This window comes from Rhinopithecus roxellana, chromosome 3 (genome assembly GCF_007565055.1).
Source record: "Rhinopithecus roxellana isolate Shanxi Qingling chromosome 3, ASM756505v1, whole genome shotgun sequence".
In the NCBI taxonomy this organism is placed as follows: domain Eukaryota; kingdom Metazoa; phylum Chordata; class Mammalia; order Primates; family Cercopithecidae; genus Rhinopithecus; species Rhinopithecus roxellana.
Window position 1 is genome coordinate 24683026 of NC_044551.1, and position 25583 is coordinate 24708608.

Sequence of the window (25583 nt, forward strand, 5' to 3'; positions counted from 1 at the left end):
GGATTTAGGAATTTAGAAGTGAAGGAAACAAATTCCAAAGAGGCGATTGCTACTTTTGTCTGCTACATTTGGATGTTTTGTCTTCTCTAAATCTCATGTTGAAATGTGATTCCTGATTTTAGAGGTGGGGCCTGGTAAAAAATGATCAGATCATGGAGGTGGATCTTGCATGGATGTTTTACCACCATCCCCTTGGTGATAAGTGAGTTCTTGCTGTTGTTCATGTGAGATCTGGTTATTTAAAAGAGTCTGGTGCCTCCCTCTTCTCTCTGTCTTGCTCCTGCTCTCGCTATGTGATGTTCTAGCTCCCCTTCACCTTCCACCATGATTGCAAGCTTCCTGAAGCCCTCACCAGGAGCTGAGCAGATGTTGGTGCCATGCCTATACAGCCTGAAGAACTGTGAGCCAAGTTAAACCTCTTCCCTTTATAAATTACTCAGTCACAGATATTTCTTTATAGCAACACAAGAACGGACCAACACAGAGGTGATTAGCAGCAATATGAGGGGAACAAAGAGCAATCATAGGTTGTGAGATTTGGTGACTAGAAGCCCACCAGATGACTAAAGGGTAAAAAAGTGGGTAGACAGTGAGGAAGTCGACATCCAGAAGCAAAGATACAGGTAGAGTAATGTCTTGAGATTGTAGCTAAATTAAAATATAGGGTTTTTAAGATTGCAAAGACTTGAGCATTGTATGGAGGGTTTATCCTTAGAAATGAAAAGGTCATAATTCTCAGACATTTAGAGAAAATAGTAAATGGAAAAGATACAGCAAAATCTTTGTAATGAGAAAAGGAAGTTGAGAGAGTTTATGTTTATTTATCTTGATGTCTTCTCAGAATTATTCTTTATTATATGTATTTAAGATGTATGGCATGATGTTTTGACACACTTATATTGATACAAATATACATAGTGAAATGATTACTGGAGTCAAGAAAATTAACATATCAATCATCTCATAGTCACCATCCTCGTCCTCCTGCTCCTCCTCCTTCTTCTTCTTCTTCTTTTTTGTGACAAAAGTACTGTACTAGTCCATTCTCGCATTGCTACAAAGGATACCTGAGACTGGGTACTTTATAAAGAAAAGAGCTTTAATTGTCTCAGAGTTCCATAGACTGTACAGGAAGCATGGCTGGGAAGGCCTCAGGAAGCTTACAGTCGTGGGATAGAAGGCAAAGGGAAAGCAGGAATGTCCTACATGGCTGGGGCAGGAGGAAGAGAGTGAAGGGGGAGGTGCTACACACTTTTAAACAACTGGATCTTGTTTTTTAAATTACACTACAGCTCTTTTTTAAAGATCTTGTGAGAACTCACTACCACTAGAACAGCAAGGGGAAAATCCTCCTCCATGATCAAATCACCTCTCAGCAGGCCCCTCCTCCAACATTGGGGATTACAATTCAATATGAGATTTGGGCAGGGACACAAATCCAAACCATATCAAGTATCTAAAATTACTTAGCAAATTGCCAGCTTACAATATTATTAACTATAGTGCTTATACTGTAATTAGAACGCTAGACTTATTGATCCTACATAACAGCCACTTTGTACCCTTTCACCTATAACTATCCATTTCCCACCACCACCTCTGCCTGCCCATCCCTGGTAATCACCATTTTAATCTCTGTTTCTATATATTCAATATTTTTTTAAAATTCCACATATAAGTGAGATCATGTAGTATTTTGTTTTTCCTTGTGTGGCTTATTTTACTTATCATAGTGTCTTCTGGGTTCATCCATGTTTTCCAAAATGGTAGAATCTTTTTTGTTAAGGCCGCAAAATATTCCATTTCATATATATACATATACACACACACACACACACACACATATATATGCAGTGGAATATATATATGTGTCTGTGCATGTGCATATGTGTGTATATATGTGTTTTACATACACACACACACACACACACACACACACCACATACCACAATTTCTTTATCCATTTGTCCATCAGTGGAAACCTCAATTGTTTCCATATCTTAGCTATTGTGAATAATGCTGTAATAAACATGGAAGTCAGATATATTTAGCAAGTGGTGATTTTATTTCCTTTGGGTATACTCCCAGAAGAGGAGTTGCTGGGCCATCTTTAAAGTACAAGATAAGTCATCTTTTGGGAATAAGAAAACCAGTATCAGGGTCAGTATCTGCCTGTGGTTGCCAGTCAAGTGTGATGAATAAATAAGGATGCCAAACAGCTGTAAGCGTCCAGCTACAACCAGACAGTATGAATGTGCAGTCAAATTATCCTCAGAAATACTCAGAAGATTGACATCAGGCATAAAGAAGCCAGGCAGTGCATGGAGGACTAACCCAGTGAGGGCTGAAGGATCTGAAAGTCCTGGTAAAAGTCATTGTGAAATGGCTACAGGTCATGAGTCCACAATAAAAGTTCTGAAAGGAGAGAGGCACTCCAAGAGGAAATAAGGAGTTCATGGCAATAGCATTTTCTAGGTTCAGAATACTGAGATAAGTGGAAGAGAAAGAACTGTAAGACAGGAATTGTCAACAGAGATAAATGGAGTTAAAAGATGACTATAGCTCTGTAGGTGAAAGGACTAGGAAGCCAAGTTGACAAAAGGCCTCACTGGAGAAAGAATACCCCTTGAGGCTGAAGCCAGGGTGCAAATCAGAGAAAGATAAACCAGAAGTCTGATGTTAAGGAAGACAGGAAAGTATCCCCTTGAATCCATTACCTACCTTCAACAATTATCAACATTTTGTCAATTTAATAAGGATCTTCCATTCTTAGCCTCAATATGATAGAAAGTCCTGAATAGGGTTACTTGGGAAAATATTAAGAATATGAGAAAATGGCTGGGCACAGTGGCTTATGCCTGTAATCCCAGGTGGCCTTTGGGAGACCGAGGCTGGTGGATCACTTGAGCTCAGTAGTTTGAGATCAGCCTGGACAACATGGTGAAATACTTGCTCTAGAAAAAAATTTAAAAATTAGCCAGCTGTGGTGGTGTGCCCCTGTAGTTCCAGCTACTTGGGAGGCTGAGGTGGGAGGACCACTTGAGCCCAGGATATCGAGACTGCAGTGAGCTGTGATCACACCACTGCACTCTGGCCTGGGTGATGGAGTGAGTCCCTGTTTCAAAATAATAATAATAACCATCTAGTACCTCTAGAGTCAACTGGATAATCAAGTACACACAGTTGATAAAGCCTTCTGAGTTAACACTAACACCATGAGTATAGTAGTATAATGGTAGGTCTATAGTATCCAGAAATACCCAAGCTATCTTTTTACACCATTTCCTCTCTCTTACTCTCCTTCAGTATTTCAGGAAATAGGTAAATGCTATCTGGATGACTAATACAATCTATTTAATAGGACGTTTGTTTTTATAAATGTCATGTTAACTACACTGTGTCATATCAGATAGTAAAGATATGCAAACCAGATTTTGTTTTAAATTCAATATTACTGTGATTTAGAGAGTATGATTGGCAATTCTGAAGCATGAGAAAAACATTCACATTCACCAAGGATTTAAAAAAATTGTTTCTAAATTCCTGTTATTTATTCCATCTGTTCTCTGAGTTGTACATGCATATTTTTAACATGGTTCTAGTTTTGTCAATTCATTGATAGTTTTCTCAGGGAAATACTTAGTGAGTTCAATCAATATCTATTTTAATGCTAACAATCAGCCTTCTGTTAAAAAGAAAAGCAAAAAGTTTTGACTGTCTTTCACAGGAGAAAGAAGCCAATTCATGTATCCTTTAAAATGTAGAGGCAAAGAATCATTACTAAGGAGTTTGGTCTATAAGCTAGAGTTGATGCATATTTGTATCATATTTGGAATACATCTTGAATTATAAAAATCACTTCAGAAAAATCAGAAGCTTCATCCATAATTCAGGAAAAACTAATTCTTAGTTAACTTTTAATTGTACTGGTTAGTGCTTCTGTTTCCATCCTTGATGGAGTAGCTGACTTTCAGATTTGCTTTTCTCTATAAACAACTGGGAAAGTGAACAAAACATATGAAGCAATTACATGCAGACATTGGACAATAAGCAGCCTCAGAATGCAATTCTTGAAAGAAGAGAAAGAAAAGAGATAATCCTTGAAATATCCCTAGCTTTCTGCCTAAAGGAGGAGGAACCCAACCAAGCCTGATGCTCTCACTGAGTTAAGGAACAGCAGGGTTTGGGAGGCTGGTGCAGTAGGGTTAATGGGAAAGAGTGTTGGAGAAGAGAGAGCTATGCACAGAATTATCTTCAGATATCTTAACAGAGTTCCTCGGGTCTTTGGTTGAATATCAAGATGTGCATGCATTGGGTGAGACTCCATAAAGCTCGGTAAAAAACAACTGCCAGGAAGCAATAAGTTTAACAGTTCTCAGGGCTCAGATCTGGGAGATGATTGAATTCTGGTCCGATTGAGTGAAGAGATCTTGTTGACCAAGCAGGGCATTCAGGAGAGATAGCAGATATATCACCCTTAAAAGTAACACTAAGGTTAACCTCGAATAAGCCTCTTTTAGATACACTCTAAAAGCTTAAAAATAATCCTCTAAAGAATAAAGATTACCTACAAGTTGCTTACTTTGCCTGTCCAACTCTTTAAAGGAATACAAAAAAAAAAATGGTATATATATCAACAGAACATTTACAATGTCCATCATTCAATAAAAAGTATTAAACTGGCAAAGAAGCAGGAAAATATGATGCCCCATCTTCTGGCAATATAGTAATCCTTAATTGGTTATTGAAAGAAATTATTTCTGCATCATTATGAGAACAAGATTTGTTAAGGATGGCATAGCTAAGGAAAATAATCACTAGATCACTTGTCTGTATGCCTCAGCCCACAATCAGTTCCACTTTGGACATTAAAAAAAAAAGTCTCTGAGAAGAAACACAATATAGATAAAGTCTCATCTGCAAACATGGAGGAGTTGTTCAAACTAAAGGAGAAACTGCTAAAATTACTACAATAGACCAGAACAGGGCTATGGCAACTCTATAGTGTACATCTCTGAGTGACACATATTCGTGTTTTTTTTAACCTTGACGTATTTATTGTTCTTACTTCATTTATCAAAATGTTCACAATAGCAAAGACTTGGAATCAACCCAAATGTCCATCTGTGACAGACTGGATTAAGAAAACGTGGCACATATACACCATGGAATACTATGCAGCCATAAAAAAGGATGAGTTTGCGTCCTTTGTAGGGACATGGATGCAGCTGGAAACCATCATTCTTAGCAAACTGTCACAAGAAGAGAAAACCAAACACCGCTTGTTCTCACTCATAGGTGGGAACTGAACAATGAGATCACTTGGACTCGGGAAGGGGAACATCACACACTGGGGCCTATCATGGGGAAGGGGGAGGGGGGAGGGATTGCAATGGGGAGTTATACATGATATAAATGATGAATTGATGGGTGCTGACGAGTTGATGGGTGCAGCACACCAACATGGCACAAATATACATATGTAACAAACCTGCACGTTATGCACATGTACCCTAGAACTTAAAGTATAATAATAAAAAAAAAAAATGTTCAAAACTGAATTCTTTCTTCTATAATGGCAGGTGATCTAACAAGGGTCTGGCATTCTTCCCAAAAATGAGGAAAAAGAAAAATGGATGAAAACAAACATGTACTAAAATTTAGAGAAATTAAAATAGACTTAGGATAGGAAAATAAATAAGTTATAAACCACCACCATTCCACAAAAAGGGAGCTTGGTTGCCTCAGGGAAGTAACCTACTAGCTATCCGTTTTGTTTGTTGATAGTGCAAAAATTTCCTCACGGATCTGTCTGCATCTGCCTTTTGGGCAACATGATTCTTGTCGGTTATATCATTGCTAAATTACTAAAGTTACATGGTCTTCTCCTCCAAAATTAATTTATAGAAATTCTTAATAAAATACATGTTAAAATTATAATCATATCATTAAAGTAGAATAAAGGAAAATAGAAGGAAAAGAAGGAAGATGCTGAGAGAGGAAAAAAAGAAAGGATGAAACGAAGAAAGAAGGGATGAAAGAACACTAAAAATACTTTCAGCAATAAATCTGAAAATTCAAATAAAATTAATAATTTCATAGAAAAATAGATATTACCAGAACTGACACCTAAATACAAAATATGTTTTATCTTACAACAATTAAAGACATTAAAAGTTTTAAATTCTATTCACAAATTAAGCACTAAATTCAGAGATTTAAGTTGCTATTGTTGTTTTATTTTGTTTTTTGAGACAGAATTTCACTCTTATTGCACAGGCTGGAGTGCAATGACAGGATCTCAGCTCACCACAACCTCCACTTCCCGGGTTCAAGCGATTCTCCTGCCTCAGCCTCCCAAGTATCTGGGACTACAGGCGCCCACCACCACACCCGGCTAATTTTGTATTTTCAGGAGAGACAGGGTTTCTCCGTGTTAATCAGGCTGGTCTCGAGCTCCCAACCTCAGGTGATCCGTCCACCTTGGCCTCCCAAAGTGTTGGGATTACAGGCGAGCCACTGCACCTGGCCCAGAAATTTTAAGTTTTTATCTTCCAAAATCTTCAAGGAGCATATTAGATTTAGGAGGAGAGAACTAAAGTTCTTTTGGGAAAAAAAAAAAAAAAAAAAAAAAAAAAACTTAAAAAAAAAAAAAATCCCAAGACTAATTATTTAAAAATGTGCTGAAAACCAAACTACTAACTAGTCAGATTAAAAAAAAACTTTATCTTCAAAGAAGCTAATAAGATATTAAAGTTAATTTTGAAAAGAAATGATGAGGGGGGCGGAGCAAGATGGCCGAATAGGAACAGCTCCAGTCTCCAACTCCCAGCGCGAGCGACACAGAAGACCGGTGATTTCTGCATTTTCAACAGAGGTACTGGGGACATCTCACTAGGGAGTGCCGGACAATCGGTGCTGGTCAGCTGCTGCAGCCTGACCAGCGAGAGCTGAAGCAGGGCGAGGCATTGCCTCACCTGGGAAGTGCAGGGGGGAAGGGAATCCCTTTTCCTAGCCAGGGGAACTGAGACACACAACACCTGGAAAATCAGGTAACTCCCACCCCAATACCGTGCTTTAAGCAAGGGGCACCCCAGAAGAATATATCCCTCACCTGGCTGGGAGGGTCCCACGCCCACGGAGCCTCCCTCATTGTTAACACAGCAGTCTGCCGTGATCTAACCGCTAGGCAGCAGCGAGGCTGGGGGAGGGGCGCCCGCAATTGCTGAGGCTTAAGTAGGTAAACAAAGCAGCTGGGAAGTTCGAACTGGGTGGAGCTCACAGCAGCTCAAGGAAACCTGCCTGTCTCTATAGACTCCACCTCTGGGGGCAGGGCTCAGCTAAAAAACAACAGGGGAAACAGGAGAGGCCTGAGCAGATGCGAACGACTCTGTCTGACAGCTTTGAAGAGAGCAGTGGATCTCCCAACATGGAGGTTGAGATCTGAGAACGGACAGACTGCCTGCTCAAGTGTGTCACTGACCATTGAGTAGCCTAACTGGGAGACACCCCCCACTAGGGGCAGTCTGACACCCCACACCTCACAGGGTGGAGTACACCCCTGAGAGGAAGCTTCCAAAGCAAGAATCAGACAGGTACACTCGCTGTTCAGCAATATTCTATCTTCTGCAACCTCTGCTGCTGATACCCAGGCAAACAGGGTCTGGAGTGGACCTCAAGCAATCTCCAACAGACCAACAGACAGTCCTTCTGACTGTCAGAAGGAAAACTATCAAACAGGAAGGACACCTATACCAAAACCCCATCAGTACGTCACCACCATCAAAGACCAGAGACAGATAAAACCACAAAGATGGGGAAGAAGCAGGGCAGAAAAGCTGGAAATTCAAAAAATAAGAACGCATCTCCCCCTGCAAAGGAGCGCAGCCCATCGCCAGCAACGGATCAAAGCTGGTCAGAGAATGACTTTGATGAGAGGAGAGAAGAAGGCTTCAGTCCATCAAACTTCTCAGAGCTAAAGGAGGAATTACGTACCCAGCGCAAAGAAACTAAAAATCTTGAAAAAAGAGTGGAAGAATTGACAGCTAGACTAATTAATGCAGAGAAGATCATAAATGAAATGACAGAGATGAAAACCATGACACGAGAAATACGTGACAAATGCACAAGCTTCAGTAACCGACTCGATCAACTGGAAGAAAGAGTATCAGCAATTAAGGATCAAATGAATGAAATGAAGCGAGAAGAGAAACCAAAAGAAAAAAGAAGAAAAAGAAATGAACAAAGCCTGCAAGAAGTATGGGATTACGTAAAAAGACCAAATCTACATCTGATTGGGGTGCCTGAAAGTGAGGGAGAAAATGGAACCAAGTTGGAAAACACTCTTCAGGATATCATCCAGGAGAACTTCCCCAACCTAGTAGGGCAGGCCAACATTCAAATTCAGGAAATACAGAGAACACCACAAAGATACTCCTCGAGAAGAGCAACTCCAAGACACATAATTGCCAGATTCACCAAAGTTGAAATGAAGGAAAAAATCTTAAGGGCAGCTAGAGAGAAAGGTCGGGTTACCCACAAAGGGAAGCCCATCAGACTAACAGCAGACCTCTCGGCAGAAACTCTACAAGCCAGAAGAGAGTGGGGGCCAATATTCAACGTTCTTAAAGAAAAGAATTTTAAACCCAGAATTTCATATCCAGCCAAACTAAGTTTCATAAGTGAGGGAGAAATAAAATCCTTTACAGATAAGCAATGCTTAGAGATTTTGTCACCACCAGGCCTGCCTTACAAGAGACCCTGAAGGAAGGCCTAAACATGGAAAGGAACAACCGGTACCAGCCATTGCAAAAACATGCCAAAATGTAAAGACCATCGAGGCTAGGAAGAAACTACATCAACTAACGAGCAAAATAACCAGTTAATATCATAATGGTAGGTTCAAGTTCACATATAAATATATTAACCTTAAATGTTAATGGACTAAATGCTCCAATTAAAAGACACAGACTGGCAAACTGAATAAAGAGTCAAGACCCATCAGTCTGCTGTATTCAGGAGACCCATCTCACATGCAGAGACATACATAGGCTCAAAATAAAGGGATGGAGGAAGATCTACCAAGCAAATAGAGAACAAAAAAAAGCAGGGGTTGCAATCCTAGTCTCTGATAAAATAGACTTTAAACCATCAAAGATCAAAAGAGACAAAGAAGGCCATTACATAATGGTAAAGGGATCAATTCAACAGGAAGAGCTAACTATCCTAAATATATATGCACCCAACACAGGAGCACACAAATTCATAAAGCAAGTCCTTAGAGACTTACAAAGAGACTTAGACTCCCATACAATAATAATGGGAGACTTCAACACTCCACTGTCAACATTAGACAGATCAACAAGACAGAAAGTTAACAAGGATATCCAGGAATTGAACTCATCTCTGCACCAAGCGGACCTAATAGACATCTATAGAACTCTCCACCCCAAATCAACAGAATAGACATTCTTCTCAGCACCACATCACACTTATTCCAAAATTGACCATATAATTGGAAGTAAAGCATTCCTCAGCAAATGTAAAAGAACAGAAATTATAACAAACTGTCTCTCAGACCACAGTGCAATCAAACTAGAACTCAGGATTAAGAAACTCAATCAAAACCGCTCAACTGCCTGGAAACTGAACAACCTGCTCCTGAATGACTACTGGGTACATAATGAAATGAAGGCAGAAATAAAGATGTTCTTTGAAACCAATGAGAACAAAGATACAACATACCAGAATCTCTGGGACACATTTAAAGCAGTGTGTAGAGGGAAATTTATAGCACTAAATGCCCACAAGAGAAAGCAGGAAAGATCTAAAATGGACACTCTAACATCACAATTAAAAGAACTAGAGACGCAAGAGCAAACACATTCAAAAGCTAGCAGAAGGCAAGAAATAACTAAGATCAGAGTAGAACTGAAGGAGATAGAGACACAAAAAACCCTCCAAAAAATCAGTGAATCCAGGAGTTGGTTTTTTGAAAAGATCAACAAAATTGACAGACCGCTAGCAAGACTAATAAAGAACAAAAGAGAGAGGAATCAAATAGATGCAACGAAAAATGATAAAGGGGATATCACCACGGACCCCACAGAAATACAAACTACCATCAGAGAATACTATAAACACCTCTATGAAAATCAACTAGAAAATCTAGAAGAAATGGATAATTTCCTGGACACTTACACTCTTCCAAGACTAAACCAGGAAGAAGTTGAATCCCTGAATAGACCAATAGCAGGCTCTGAAATTGAGGCAATAATTAATAGCCTACCAACCAAAAAAAGGCCAGGACCAGATGGATTCACAGGTGAATTCTACCAGAGGTACAAGGAGGAGCTGGTACCATTCCTTCTGAAACTATTCCAATCAATTGAAAAAGAGGGAATCCTCCCTAACTCATTTTATGAGGCCAACATCATCCTGATACCAAAGCCTGGCAGAGACACAACAAAAAAAGAGAATTTTAGACCAATATCCCTGATGAACATCGATGCAAAAATTCTCAATAAAATACTGGCAAACCAGATTCAGCAGCACATCAAAAAGCTTATGCACCATGATCAAGTGGGCTTCATCCCTGGGATGCAAGGCTGGTTCAACATTCGCAAATCAATAAATGTAATCCAGCATATAAACAGAACCAAAGACAAGAACCACATGATTATCTCAACAGATGCAGAAAAGTCTTTTGACAAAATTCAACAGCCCTTCATGCTAAAATCGCTCAATAAATTCGGTATTGATGGAACGTACCTCAAAATAATAAGAGCTATTTATGACAAACCCACAGCCAATATCATACTGAATGCGCAAAAACTGGAAAAATTCCCTTTGAAAACTGGCACAAGACAGGGATGCCCTCTATCACCACTCCTATTCAACATAGTGGAAGTTCTGGCTAGGGCAATCAGGCAAGAGAAAGAAATCAAGGGTATTCAGTTAGGAAAAGAAGAAGTCAAATTGTCCCTGTTTGCAGATGACATGATTGTATATTTAGAAAACCCCATTGTCTCAGCCCAAAATCTCCTTAAGCTGATAAGCAACTTCAGCAAAGTCTCAGGATACAAAATTAATGTGCAAAAATCACAAGCATTCTTATACACCAGTAACAGACAAGCAGAGAGCCAAATCAGGAATGAACTTCCATTCACAATTGCTTCAAAGAGAATAAAATACCTAGGAATCCAACTTACAAGGGATGTAAAGGACCTCTTCAAGGAGAACTACAAACCACTGCTCAGTGAAATCAAAGAGGACACAAACAAATGGAAGAATATACCATGCTCATGGATAGGAAGAATCAATATTGTGAAAATGGCCATACTGCCCAAGGTTATTTATAGATTCAATGCCATCCCCATCAAGCTACCAATGAGTTTCTTCACAGAATTGGAAAAAACTGCTTTAAAGTTCATATGGAACCAAAAAAGAGCCCGCATTGCCAAGACAATCCTAAGTCAAAAGGACAAAGCTGGAGGCATCACGCTACCTGACTTCAAACTATACTACAAGGCTACAGTAACCAAAACAGCATGGTACTGGTACCAAAACAGAGCTAGAGACCAATGGAACAGAACAGAGTCCTCAGAAATAATACCACACATCTACAGCCATCTGATCTTTGACAAACCTGAGAGAAACAAGACATGGGGAAAGGATTCCCTATTTAATAAATGGTGCTGGGAAAATTGGCTAGCCATAAGTAGAAAGCTGAAACTGGATCCTTTCCTTACTCCTTATACGAAGATTAATTCAAGATGGATTAGAGACTTAAATGTTAGACCTAATACCATAAAAACCCTAGAAGAAAATCTAGGTAGTACCATTCAGGACATAGGCATGGGCAAGGACTTCATGTCTAAAACACCAAAAGCAACGGCAGCAAAAGCCAAAATTGACAAATGGGATCTAATTAAACTAAAGAGCTTCTGCACAGCAAAAGAAACTACCATCAGAGTGAACAGGCAACCTACAGAATGGGAGAAAATTTTTGCAATCTACTCATCTGACAAAGGGCTAATATCCAGAATCTACAAAGAACTCAAACAAATATACAAGAAAAAAACAAACAACCCCATCAAAAAGTGGGGAAAGGATATGAACAGACATTTCTCAAAAGAAGACATTCATACAGCCAACAGACACATGAAAAAATGCTCATCATCACTGGCCATCAGAGAAATGCAAATCAAAACCACAATGAGATACCATCTCACACCAGTTAGAATGGCAATCATTAAGAAGTCAGGAAACAACAGGTGTTGGAGAGGATGTGGAGAAATAGGAACACTTTTACACTGTTGGTGGGATTGTAAACTAGTTCAACCATTATGGAAAACAGTATGGCAATTCCTCAAGGATCTAGAACTAGATGTACCATATGACCCAGCCATCCCACTACTGGGTATATACCCAAAGGATTATAAATTATTCTACTACAAAGACACATGCACACGTATGTTTATTGCAGCACTATTCACAATAGCAAAGACTTGGAATCAACCCAAATGTCCATCTGTGACAGACTGGATTAAGAAAATGTGGCACATATACACCATGGAATACTATGCAGCCATACAAAAGGATGAGTTTGCGTCCTTTGTAGGGACATGGATGCAGCTGAAAACCATCATTCTTAGCAAACTATCACAAGAACAGAAAACCAAACACCGCATGTTCTCACTCATAGGTGGGAACTGAACAATGAGATCACTTGGACTCGGGAAGGGGAACATCACACACTGGGGCCTATCATGGGGAGGGGGGAGGGGGGAGGGATTGCATTGGGGAGTTATACATGATATAAATGATGAATTGATGGGTGCTGACGAGTTGATGGGTGCAGCACACCAACATGGCACAAATATACATATGTAACCAACCTGCACGTTATGCACATGTACCCTAGAACTTAAAGTATAATAAAAAAATGAAAAAAAAAAAAGAAATTATGAAACCAAAATATAAAGGAGTGACATCTTTAAATTACTAAAAAAAACTGCCAATCTAAAATTTCATGTCTAGAAAAAATATTCAAAACTGAAGGCAAAATAAGTGAATTTTATTACAAATAAAAAAATATTGCTAGTAGGCTTAAAAGTTCAAAGAGTTTGTCAGATACATGTAACTACATAAATGCAGGAAATTAAAAGGAAGAGCAATAGAAAAAGTAAAACTGTGGGTAAATATAAATATCTGTTGAATAAAAAATTTTTATAGGATTTAATATACATCTACATTTAAAAGGCATGATAAAATTATGCAAGAGGCAGAAAATGGTCAATTAAAGTGTTTTAAAGTTCTAGAATTTTATATTAGCTTATATTATGACAAAGATGCATGCTGTAACTTCTAGGAATTGAAAAAGAACATAAACTATATGAGGATGAAAAAATAAAAATATATTTAATTTAATAAAAGGAGGTAAAAATCAAAAGGAGCATGAAAGAGGAACGGAAAACAAAAAACAAAATAATAATACAAATACATGTATTTATATAATTATAAGAGCATAAAAGGCTTAAATATTACCATTAAAAGCCTAAAATTATCTAATATTTTTAAAAAACAGTAGTTAACTGCAGGTTTCTTTAAGAGACAAATTTAAAATATGAAAACAGAGAAAGTGTGAAAGCATTAAGATCACAAAAGATACACCATAGAAAGATAAACATAGAGTTAGACAAAGAAAATTTTAAAGCATGAACATTATTAGATATGAAAGGTGTATTGTATTAGTCCATTTTCACACTGCTATAGAAAACTACCTGAGGCTGGGTAGTTTATAAAGAAAAGAGTTTTAATTGACTCACAGTTCTGCATGGCTGGGAAGGCTTCAGGAAACTTAAAATCGTGGTGGAAGGCAAAGGAGAAGCAAGCATCTTCTTCACAAGACAGCAAGAGAGAGAGAGAGAGAGGGAAGTGCCACACTATTAAACCATCAGATCTCAGGAGAACTCACTCAATACCACTAGAACAGCACCTGGGAAATTGGCCTGGTGATCCAATCACCTCCCACCAAGCCCCTCCCCGGACATGTGGGGATTACAATTCAAGATGAGATTTGGGTGGGGACACAGCCAAACCATATCATGTATTTTATAATAATAAATTTGTCAATCCACCAGAAAGATATAATAGTTCTAAATCTGTATTCATCAACAACATTTCTTTAAAATATATAATGGAAAAATCTACAAAAATAAAGAGGAAATAGATCATTCTATAATCTTAATAGCTGATAAAACAAGCAGATTTTAAAAATCAGCAGATATTAAAGACTTGAGCAACACTTACTAAAACTAACTTAATTGACATATATAGATCATCACGTTTAAATACATAATCTTTGAAGTGCTACAGGATACTTACAAAAAAAAAAAAAAAAAAAAAAAAAAAAAAAAAAAAAAAAAGATCTTATGCTACTCCGTAAAGTGAATTTCGACAAATTTTGATGGATTTAAATAATGGCAGCGTATTTTTCTGACAATAATTATCAAGCTAGAAATAAATTTAAAAGCTAAAAATAAGTCACACAAAGATAACTAGAAAAATCCTCCATTGCTTGAAAACTAAGGAGGATATTCGTAAGTATTCATAAATCAAGAAGAAATCACAAAAAGTATCAGAATAGACTTTAAATTAAATGATAATGAAGACATGACATCGAAATTTTAAACATGTAGAATGTAGCTAAAATAAAATAACTCATAATCTTCAAAAGATAAACTAGATTTAAAAAGTTAAAAAATTAACAATCTGATTTTTAATTCAAGGAGCTAAATAAAGTAAAGCAAATCAACCCCAAAGAAAAGTGAAAGAACATTGTAAAAAACAAGTTCAAAATTCAGTGAACTTGAAAATGAGATAAAATAAACATTTTCCTTGAAAAAGATAACTGATCAAAACTTTAAAAAAGGAATTCTAAATAATTTGATATATATTAAAGAAACTGAATTCATTTGTAAAAGCATCTCACATAAAGAATACCATAAGTCTGGATGGGTTCATGGGTGAATTATTACAAAAATTTAAGAATTAACACAAATCTTATACAAACACTTCCAGAGAGAAGAAATAATAAATGTTTTCAAATTCATTATCTGAGGACAGTCTAGCTCTGATTTCAATACCAGACAAGGACATTACAAGAATGGAAAATGACAGACCTTATTCTCTAATGAGCATAGATGCAAGAATCTCAAACAGAATATTAGAAAATCCTATTCAGAAACACATAAAAAAGATAGTACATCACAACCAAATGGAGTTTAGTTCAGATAGCCAAAGGTGATTTAACATTCAAAAATGTATCAGTACAATTAACCATATTAATAACAAAAAAGTAGAAATGTCATATAATAATCTCTCAGATGCAAGAAAGGCATTTGATAAAAATTCAACACCCACTTTTCATCTTTCAAAAAGTCTCAGCAAATTAGAAAAAAAGAACATTTTTAATCTGATATAGGTTATTTATGAACGTCTAATATTATAAATAATGAAAACATTCTCCCTAAGGTGGGAAATAAGTCAAGAGATACAGTATCATCATTTCTACGTAATATTGACTGGAGTTTCCAACAAGTGCAGTGAGGCAAGAAGATAAAACCAAAGGTTTAAAGATTGGAAATGGAAACATAAAACTGACATTCTTAACAGAAGACTTCATTGTGTATGTAGAAAATTTAATTAATCAACTGAAAATCTACTAACAATTAGGATTCTTATGTAAATTCATATAGGTTAGAAGAAAATCTTCCATAAATATGTTCACATTTCTGCACAGTCCTGGCTTTCTGAGCAAGGAGGTAAATTTGAATAGTAAATACTTCAAAAGCAAGAAATAAAGTATGGTTCTGGAAAGATTTAGAGACTTGTCTCTCTGGAGCCATTTGTTTGCATTCCTGGATAATAAACCTAATCTCTATATCTCCTGTGGGGAGAATGGCCAGGTTTGTAGTAGCCTCTTCAAAGAAGTTTCTAATGTTTAGTGTTTCTCAGATGCAACATAAACCTTTTGGGCAGCATCCTCCTGGGCCCACTCCGTATGACCCCGATGAAACTTCAGGGCAAGTGAAACTGACACAAACATGTTGTGCCATGAGTAATAAATTGTCCACACCCATTCCAGCTATTTCTTACTGATAGAATTTTTGAAAACATGGCAAGCAAATCTTAATAACTGCTTGACAACCTGTCTTAATATTTAACAGTGAATATGTGAAAATGAAATTTTACAAACAGTACTATTTACTGTACTAAAATATATCAAATACCTGAGATTATATTTAACAAAAATTGAAAAGACCACTACACTAAAATCTATGAATAATACTAACATAAATTAAATAACTGAGTAAATGGAGAGATTTATCATGTGACAAACCCACAAGGCTGATTTATGGTGATTTATTAAACCAGCCTTGTGAATTTGTCTCAATTATCTCAAAATTATTCTGCAGATTCAAAACATTCTTAAACAAAATTCCAGCACATTGTACAAATTAACAGGCTTCTAAAATTCTACATTTCATGTAAATTCTTAAATGCATATGAAAATGCAAAGAACCTTGGCAATACCAAGGCAATCTTGAAGAAGATGAACACTGGGGAACACAGACTTCAAGATGCTAAAGATTATTATTATAATCTACAAACAGTGGAATAGAATAAATTCAATAAGAAGTCCACACACATTCACTCACCTTATTTTTGAAGACGACACTTCAAAAAAGTGCAAGGAGAAAGAATTATCTATCAAAATACTGTGCTGGACCTGAAATTATAAAACTCCCAGAAGAAAACAAAGGAAAAATGCTCCTTGATACTGGCCTTGGCACTGACTTCTTGAATATCACACCAGAAGCTCAGATTGCAACACACACAAAAATTAATAAGTGAAGCTACATCAAACTACAAAGCTTCTTCACAGCAAAGGAAACAATTAATGAAATGAAAAGGCAACCTATGAATCTGGAAAAAATATTAGCATACCATATAATTGATAAAGGCTTAATAACCAAAATATATAAAGAACTCATACAACTCAATAGCAAGAAAACATGTAACCCAGTTAAAAAATAGGCAAAGGATATAAATGGACATTTTTCCAAATAAGACATTTAAATGGCCAACAAGTATATAAAAGGATGTTCAACATATCCAAAAAATTAGGGAGATACAATTCAAAACCACTGTAAGGTATCACTTCACACCCGTTAGGATAGCTGTTATCAAAAGAGAAGTTGTAGCAAGTGTTAGCGAGGGTGTGGAGACAAGGGAAACTTTGTACACCGTGGGAATGTAGAATGTTGCTGATATTATGGAAAACAGAATGGAGATTCCTAAAGAAATTAAAAATAGAATTATTACATGATCCAGTAGTCCCTCAAAAGAAATGAAATCACCATCTTGTAAAGGTATTTGGAATGTTCATAGCAGTTCATGCCAATGTTCATTGCAACATTGTTCACAATAGCCAAGATGGAAACAACCTAAGTGTCTGTTGAGGGATGAATGGATAAAGAAACTAGAGTATATAGAGATAGTAAATGGAATATTATTCAGCCTTTACAAAGAGGAGATCTTGTCATTTCCCACAACATGGATGAAACTGGAGGACATTGTGCTAAGTGAAATAAGCCAGAAACAAAAAGACTGTATCATCTCACATGCGGACTCTCAATTAAAAGTGAAATGCACAGAGATAGAGGAAACAAAGCACTGGTTAACTGGTGCTGTGCAGAGGGAGCAGGAAATGGGGAGAAGTAGATCAAAGGACATTAAAGTAGCAGATATGTAGGATGAACAAGTCTGAAGTCCCAACGTATAACATGAAGACTACAGTTAATAATAGTGTATTGTTTTTAGGATTTTTGTGGAATGAGTATTGCTGCTCTTGCCATAAGGGGAAAGAAAATGATAATTATGTGAGATGATGGACATGTGCATTTTTTCAGTACAGTAACCATTTTACCACATGTATATATGTATCTCATAATATGTGATATATCTTAAATATACACAAGAAAATCTACTTAAAAAATTATGCCAGGGTCATTTAATCCACACTAAAGTATGTATCTAGAGCTCCATCTCTTATCATACACAAAAAAATTCCAGATGGACTGCAGATCAAAATGTGAAAAATAAGCAAAGTTTTTTAAGAGAGCATAGAATATACATTCATGACCTTTGAGTAATTAAGGATTTCTTAAACTGGAACACAAAAGACAGTATTCTTAGAAAAACAAAAAATGATACATTTGGCTATATTTGAAGTAAATACTTCTATTTATCAAAATACACCACCCAGAAAATGAAAACAACCCACAAAATGGGAAAATATAATTGAAATATGTATACTGTACTTATACACACACACATATTCAACAAAAGATTTATATCAGAAAAAAATAAAAACTGCTACAAACAAAAAAAGTAGATATATATAAATACAAAGAGATAAAGACATGAACAGGCACTTTACAAGAGAATAGCCAAATATTTAATAAACATGTGAAAAGATACCCTTTTATTTATCACCAGTGAAGTGTAACTTATTAACCACAATGTGATATCATTACAAACCCATTATAGTGGGTAAAATGTACCATGTATTGGCAAATGTGTGCCAAGTATTAGCAAATATGTGGAGCAACTTGTCCTCTCATATGTGCTAGTAGGAGCCAAAATGCTCTAATCATTTTAGAAATCAGTTTGGCAATATCTATGAAAGCTGAACATCACCATACCTAACAACTGCACACCTAATTATATACCCAATATAAATATGTACATAAATTCACTCAAAGACTGGTAAAGAATGTTCCCAGGCAGCACTGCTTGTAATAGCCAAAAACTGGAAATAATGTAAATGTCCATCAAGAGTAAAATAAGCAGACGTTTTGATGTTGTCATAGAATAAAATACTAGGTAGCAATGAGAATAAATAAACTTCAACTATTAGTAAATGCATGCTGGTAGCATTTTTTTTTTAATTATATACACAGTGTTGAGCAAAAGGAGCCAGACCCAAAAATAGTATAATGTATCATTCCATTTCTATAAAGTCCAAAAGTAGACAAAATTAATCTCTGGCATTAAAAGTCAGTTTAATACCTTTGGTGGGGGGACAGTGACTGGAAGTGGACAAGAGGGGGCTTCTGAGTGTTAGTCATACTCTGTTTGCTGGTCTGAGAGATTGTGAAAATTTCTCAAGCAGTATGCTTAAGTTTTGTGCATATTTATCTGTTATGCTCTACTTCAATAAGAAGAAAAAAAGAAAAAAATTATTTCTTAGCACTCTTTATTGAAAGGATCTAGAAATAATAACCAAATTCTTGGGCTGCTATTATAGAATACCAGCAAATGGATGGCTGAAAGAACAGAAATTTATTTCTCACATTTCTGGAGGCTGAGGAGTCCGAGGTCAAGGCACCAGAAGACCTGCTGTCTGGTGAGGATACTCTTCCTGGTTTGCAGAAGGCCATCTTCTCATGGTGTACTCATATGGCTGAGAGAAAAAAAAAAAATCTCTCTCATGTTTCTTCTCCTAAGAACATTAATCCCCTTCATGAGGGCTCCACCTTAAAGATGTGATTGCCTCCTACACCTCACTTCCTAATACAATTATATTAGGGGTTAGGAATTCAACATATGAATTTTGGGGAGATACATTCAGCCCATAACAAAAAATATAGGAATCAATACCTCTAGTTTCCAGACTATGGTCTCAAAATACTAATTTCAACTAAACTGACCCAGGACCTCTTGGAAAAATGTAGGTTTTCAAGTCTGGGACAGAAATTTCCAAGACGAACCTAGAACAACTTGTCATAACAGATATCCACAAAGCTACTGATGACAACTAGGGTTCTATCCAGAGGACTCAAGAGCCATCGTGATTGTCCAAGGATGGATCCAGGGCCCATTACATAATTTTCAGGGCAAAATAAAATTGTGGAGCCCCTTGTTCAACATACAGGGGGATAACTGCAATTAAAGGCACTATAAGCATTTTTTCCCTTCTGAAGTATGTCTCTTGACTTGTCATGATGATTTTTATTTGCTATTAAATGTCATTATAGCTTCCAAAGGGCGGAGCAAGATGGCCGAATAGGAACAGCTCCAGTCTCCAACTCCCAGCGCGAGCGACACAGAAGACCAGTGATTTCTGCATTTTCAACTGAGGTACTGGGGTCATCTCACTGGGGAATGCCGGACAATTGGTGCTGGTCAGCTGCGGCAGCCCGACCAGCGAGAGCTGGAGCAGGGTGAGGCATTGCCTCACCTGGGAAGCGCAAGGGGGAAGGGAATCCCTTTTCCTAGCCAGGGGAACTGAGACACACAACACCTGGAAAATTGGGTAATTCCCACCCCAATACTGCACTTTAAGCAAACGGGCACACCAGGAGAGTATACCCACACCTGGCCGGGAGGGTCCCATGGCCACGGAGCCTCCCTCATTGCTAGCACAGCAGTCTGCCATCTAACGGCAAGGCAGCAGCGAGGCTGGGGGAGGGGCGCCCGCCATTGCTGAGGCTTAAGTAGGTAAACAAAGCAGCTGGGAAGCTTGAACTGGGTGGAGCTCACAGCAGCTCAAGGAAACCTGCCTGTCTCTGTAGACTCCACCTCTGGGGACAGGGCACAGCTAAACAACAAAAGGGGAAGCAGCAGAGGCCTGTGCAGACGCGAACAACTGTCTGACAGCTTTGAAGAGAGCAGTGGATCTCCCAACACGGAGGTTGAGATCTGAGAACGGACAGACTGCCTGCTCAAGTGGGTCGCTGACCCCTGAGTAGTCTAACTGGGAGACATCTACACATCTACAGCCATCTGATACCACACATCTACAGCCATCTGATCTTTGACAAACCTGAGAGAAACAAGAAATGGGGAAAGGATTCCCTATTTAATAAATGGTGCTGGGAAAATTGGCTAACCATAAGTAGAAAGCTGAAACTGGATCCTTTCCTTACTCCTTATACGAAAATTAATTCAAGATGGATTAGAGACTTAAATGTTAGACCTAATACCATAAAAACCCTAGAAGAAAACCTAGGTAGTACCATTCAGGACATAGGCATGGGCAAGGACTTCATGTCTAAAACACCAAAAGCAACGGCAGCAAAAGCCAAAATTGACAAATGGGATCTAATTAAACTAAAGAGCTTCTGTACAGCAAAAGAAACTACCATCAGAGTGAACAGGCAACCTACAGAATGGGAGACAATTTTTGCAATCTACTCATCTGACAAAGGGCTAATATCCAGAATCTACAAAGAACTCAAACAAATTTACAAGAAAAAAACAACCCCATCAAAAAGTGGGCAAAGGATATGAACAGACATTTCTCAAAAGAAGACATTCATACAGCCAACAGACACATGAAAAAATGCTCATCATCACTGGCCATCGGAGAAATACAAATCAAAACCACAATGAGATACCATCTCACACCAGTTAGAATGGCAATCATTAAAAAGTCAGGAAACAACAGGTGCTTGAGAGGATGTGGAGAAATAGGAACACTTTTACACTATTAGTGGGATTGTAAACTAGCTCAACCATTATGGAAAACAGTATGGCAATTCCTCAAGGATCTAGAACTAGATGTACCATATGACCCAGCCATCCCACTACTGGGTATATACCCAAAGGATTATAAATCATGCTCCTATAAAGACACATGCACACGTATGTTTATTGCGGCACTATTCACAATAGCAAAGACTTGGAATCAACCCAAATGTCCATCTGTGACAGACTGGATGAAGAAAATGTGGCACATATACACCATGGAATACTATGCAGCCATAAAAAAGGATGAGTTTGCGTCCTTTGTAGGGACATGGATGCAGCTGGAAACCATCATTCTTAGCAAACTATCACAAGAACAGAAAACCAAACACCGCATGTTCTCACTCATAGGTGGGAACTGAACAATGAGATCACTTGGACTCGGGAAGGGGAACATCACACACCGGGGCCTATCATGGGGAGGGGGGAGGGCGGAGAGATTGCACTGGGAGTTATACGTGATATAAATGACGAATTGATGGGTGCTGACGAGTTGATGGGTGCAGCACAACAACATGGCACAAGTATACATATGTAACAAACCTGCACGTTATATGCACATGTACCCTAGAACTTAAAGTATAATAAAAAAAATTAAAAATGAAAAAATAAATGTCATTATAAAAAATAAAAAATTAAAATTTTGAATTATTAACATAGGTTGTTTCATTCTTTATATTGTATAATTTCATTTCAAAATGCAAATAGAAAATCATTTAATTCATATGCAGAATTACTGAAATTACACAATTTGAATTTCCTAGCTGGTACATTCAAATGTACTTCATTCTTACCAGAACAATGTAAACATTGCACAAAATTAACTCTTCTATTATTTTACTTATTGACAATGAGCACCTTCTATCAACACTCTCTACCTTTGGTTTACTGATGAGTAAAGAATAACTGCAGGAAAGCAACTACGAGCTGCCCTCTTTCCCTTACTTTCTAAGTCATCATTTTGTCGTTGTAAAACTTTTGATAGTACAAGTTTAAAAAAAATGCCACAGGTTTCCTTGGTTGTTCGTCTTTCTTAGAATGCTAATGCCTTCTCTGTGCATTAGAAGCGAATTCTTGTTTGAATGGAAAGTATGGTTTCTCAGGAAAGTCAGTGCCCTACTTAGTCATGGGCCTTATGTACCTACCTTGCATTTACTCTGTGTTTCACTAAACTCCCATACGTTTTTCTACCAGCATTCAGTGCTCATGGCACTATGAACACTACATGTAAATGTGGCAGCAAGGAACAGTAGATACAATATGTTCTCTGTGCAAATGCGTGCTTCATTGTCCCATCAAGACTTCACTTAGAAAACACAAGTTCAAAAATAACTTGATTAAGAATTTAATGACAGAAACAGCAGAGCATTAACCAAGCATGCACCTGTGGTTGAACTTAAAAATGATGTATCTGTGTCCTAACTCCCAGAGTATGCAAATGTGGCCTTATTAAGTTAAAGAGCTTGAGATGTGATTATCCTGGATTATCCAGGTGGCCACTAAACCCAATCTTTATAGGAGACATACAGAGAAAAGACACACAGGGAGAAGAGGACAAGGTTGTGTGAAGACAGAGGCAGATATTGGAATTATTCAGCCACAAGCCAAGAAACACACAGAGCCACCGGAAGCTGGAAGAAGCAAAGAAAAGTTTTCCTTTGAAGCTTTCACAGGAAGCACAGCCCTGCCGCCACCTTGATTTTGGACTTCTGATCTCTGTAACTGTGAGAAATAAGTTTTTGTTGCTGTAAGCAACCCAGTTTGTAGTAACTTGTCATGGCAGACACAGAAAACTAATACAGGGTCCCCACAAATGTGAGGCCCTGTGAGACTGCACAGGTCAAACATGCATGAAGCCAGCCCTAGATAGAACCTTTATGATTGCTCAAAAATGGAACAGGTTAGATAGAAATGATAACAATAAATTAGAATGGATTGAGACCATCAGATATGTTTGAGTTTAAATTAATGAGTTTAGAATGATGCTAAAGATCATCTTTGGAGAATGCAAGATAACTAACCCAATGTTTTGGAAACTGATACAGGGGAAAATCAATAACTGATCTTGCCTCTCCTCTACAAATTTTAACACAGGGTGATTAAACAGTTGATAAAGGAAAGTTTTCCATGGAGATATACTCCAGATAGTAAATGAACCAGGAATGGTACAATTAGAATATCGCAATTTTTCAGCCTGTATTGTATTAATGGATTCAGGCAATGATCATCAAACGGTTCTGACATTATACAGAGATATAAAAACCATTCTGTGTTTCTTGACTAAAGTATATAATACTGTCTTTGATGGTGCAATGCAACTGAGAAAAGAATCAAATCTAAATCTGATCAGTCACCTAGATCTAATTAGCAATTTATAGGAAATGCAAGGGCCAGAGCAACATGTTAAAGAATACCTTGAAAACGCATTTGGGAGCCGGGCGCGGTGGCTCAAGCCTGTAATCCCAGCACTTTGGGAGGCCGAGGCGGGCGGATCACGAGGTCAGGAGATTGAGACCATCCTGGCTAACGCGGTGAAACCCCGTCTCTACTAAAACATACAAAAAACGAGCCGGGCGAGGTGGCAGGCGCCTGTAGTCCCAGCTACTCGGGAGGCTGAGGCAGGAGAATGGCGTAAACCCGGGAGGCGGAGCTTGCAGTGAGCTGAGATCCGCTGCACTTCAGCCTGGGTGACAGAGCGAGACTCTGTCTCAAAAAAAAAGAAAGAAAGAAAAGAAAATGCATTTGGGAAATATCACACTGTGTTTTTGTGAGAAACAGAGCAGTACACACTACCTGTTTTTTGTTGTTCATTTCAAGTAAATAAATTATAAGGGATGCAAAAAGAGAGGGAGAGAGGAGACATATAGTTTTAAACAGACTTAAGAGGCATACCAAACCAGAAATTTAGGGTTTCAATTTTCAATTGCCATTCAAATAATAAACTATATTTTTTGAATTTCAGTAGACTTTTTGAGTGAAATTTACTTGAGAAATGGATCTTAAAAATAGAAGAACAAAGAAGATTTATGAGAATTTTGAAGAACAACAATGAAGTGTGAGGAATTTTTCCCCATATATAAACGGCACTAATCAGGCAGAAAGGCATTAGCACTGGTCTCATAACCCCCTATGAATGCTGAATGTTAATCCTTTACTTTCTAGATCACGGATGGGTTTGAGGAGATGGGCAGAGGGACACCTGGGGAAATGGAGAGAGAAGCAGAGGAGGCTCAGAGGTGTCAGAATAGTGACTTTTTACCAAAAAAGTCACTATCTGTACAAAAGTTTTGTTTTATCTTAATAATTAGTAGGGCCATACTAGTACAACTCAGCTAAATATAAACCTTAGATATTGGTGCATACAATGAAATGAATGAAACCAGAATAGAGAGCTGAGAAAGGTGTGCATACATATGAGAACTGAGTGGATCCCACATGCAGCATTGTAAGTCAGAGGGAAAAATAGCTATTCAATAAACAATATGAAGATAATTAGTTATCTATTTGAAAAAAGTTAGAACCCTACCTTATCCACTTAAAATTAAAGCCAATAGCTTAAGAACCCAAATGTGAAAAAACTAACTCTGAAACTTTTAGAAGAAATATAGAAAATACATTTTAGACCTCAAGATAGCAAAAGAGTTCTTAAATAAGAAACAGAAAGAAAAAAACATATAAAGGAAAAGGTAAACCATTTTGACTATAGTGAAATGTAAACATCTGTATAAACTAGTAGTATACATAAACTTTTAACAAACAACTGAAAGACAATGACAAGGTATTTACCATCACACACGTATATTATATATAGACAAGAGACCCATTTGAAAAATAGGCAAAGACTATGAACAGAAAAGGAAAGTCAAATTGTCATTAAGCATGCAAAGAAATATAAACTTCCTTGTAATCCAGTAAATACAAATTAAAATAACAATGAAACACCATTTCATAAATATTGGATAAGCAACATTTTTCAAAGTTAA

At 37.4% G+C, this 25583-nt stretch overlaps 1 long non-coding RNA gene across 1 annotated transcript in view; it reads right to left on the bottom strand.

Moving 5' to 3' along the window:
- LOC115896460 overlaps nt 1–19529 on the bottom strand; it is a 146364-nt gene extending 126835 nt beyond the window's left edge. The window contains exon 1 of the long non-coding RNA XR_004056352.1: nt 19425–19529. This is a non-coding gene — a long non-coding RNA (uncharacterized LOC115896460). The remainder of the gene's footprint in view (nt 1–19424) is intronic.
- Between the last annotated feature and the right edge of the window lie 6054 nt (nt 19530–25583).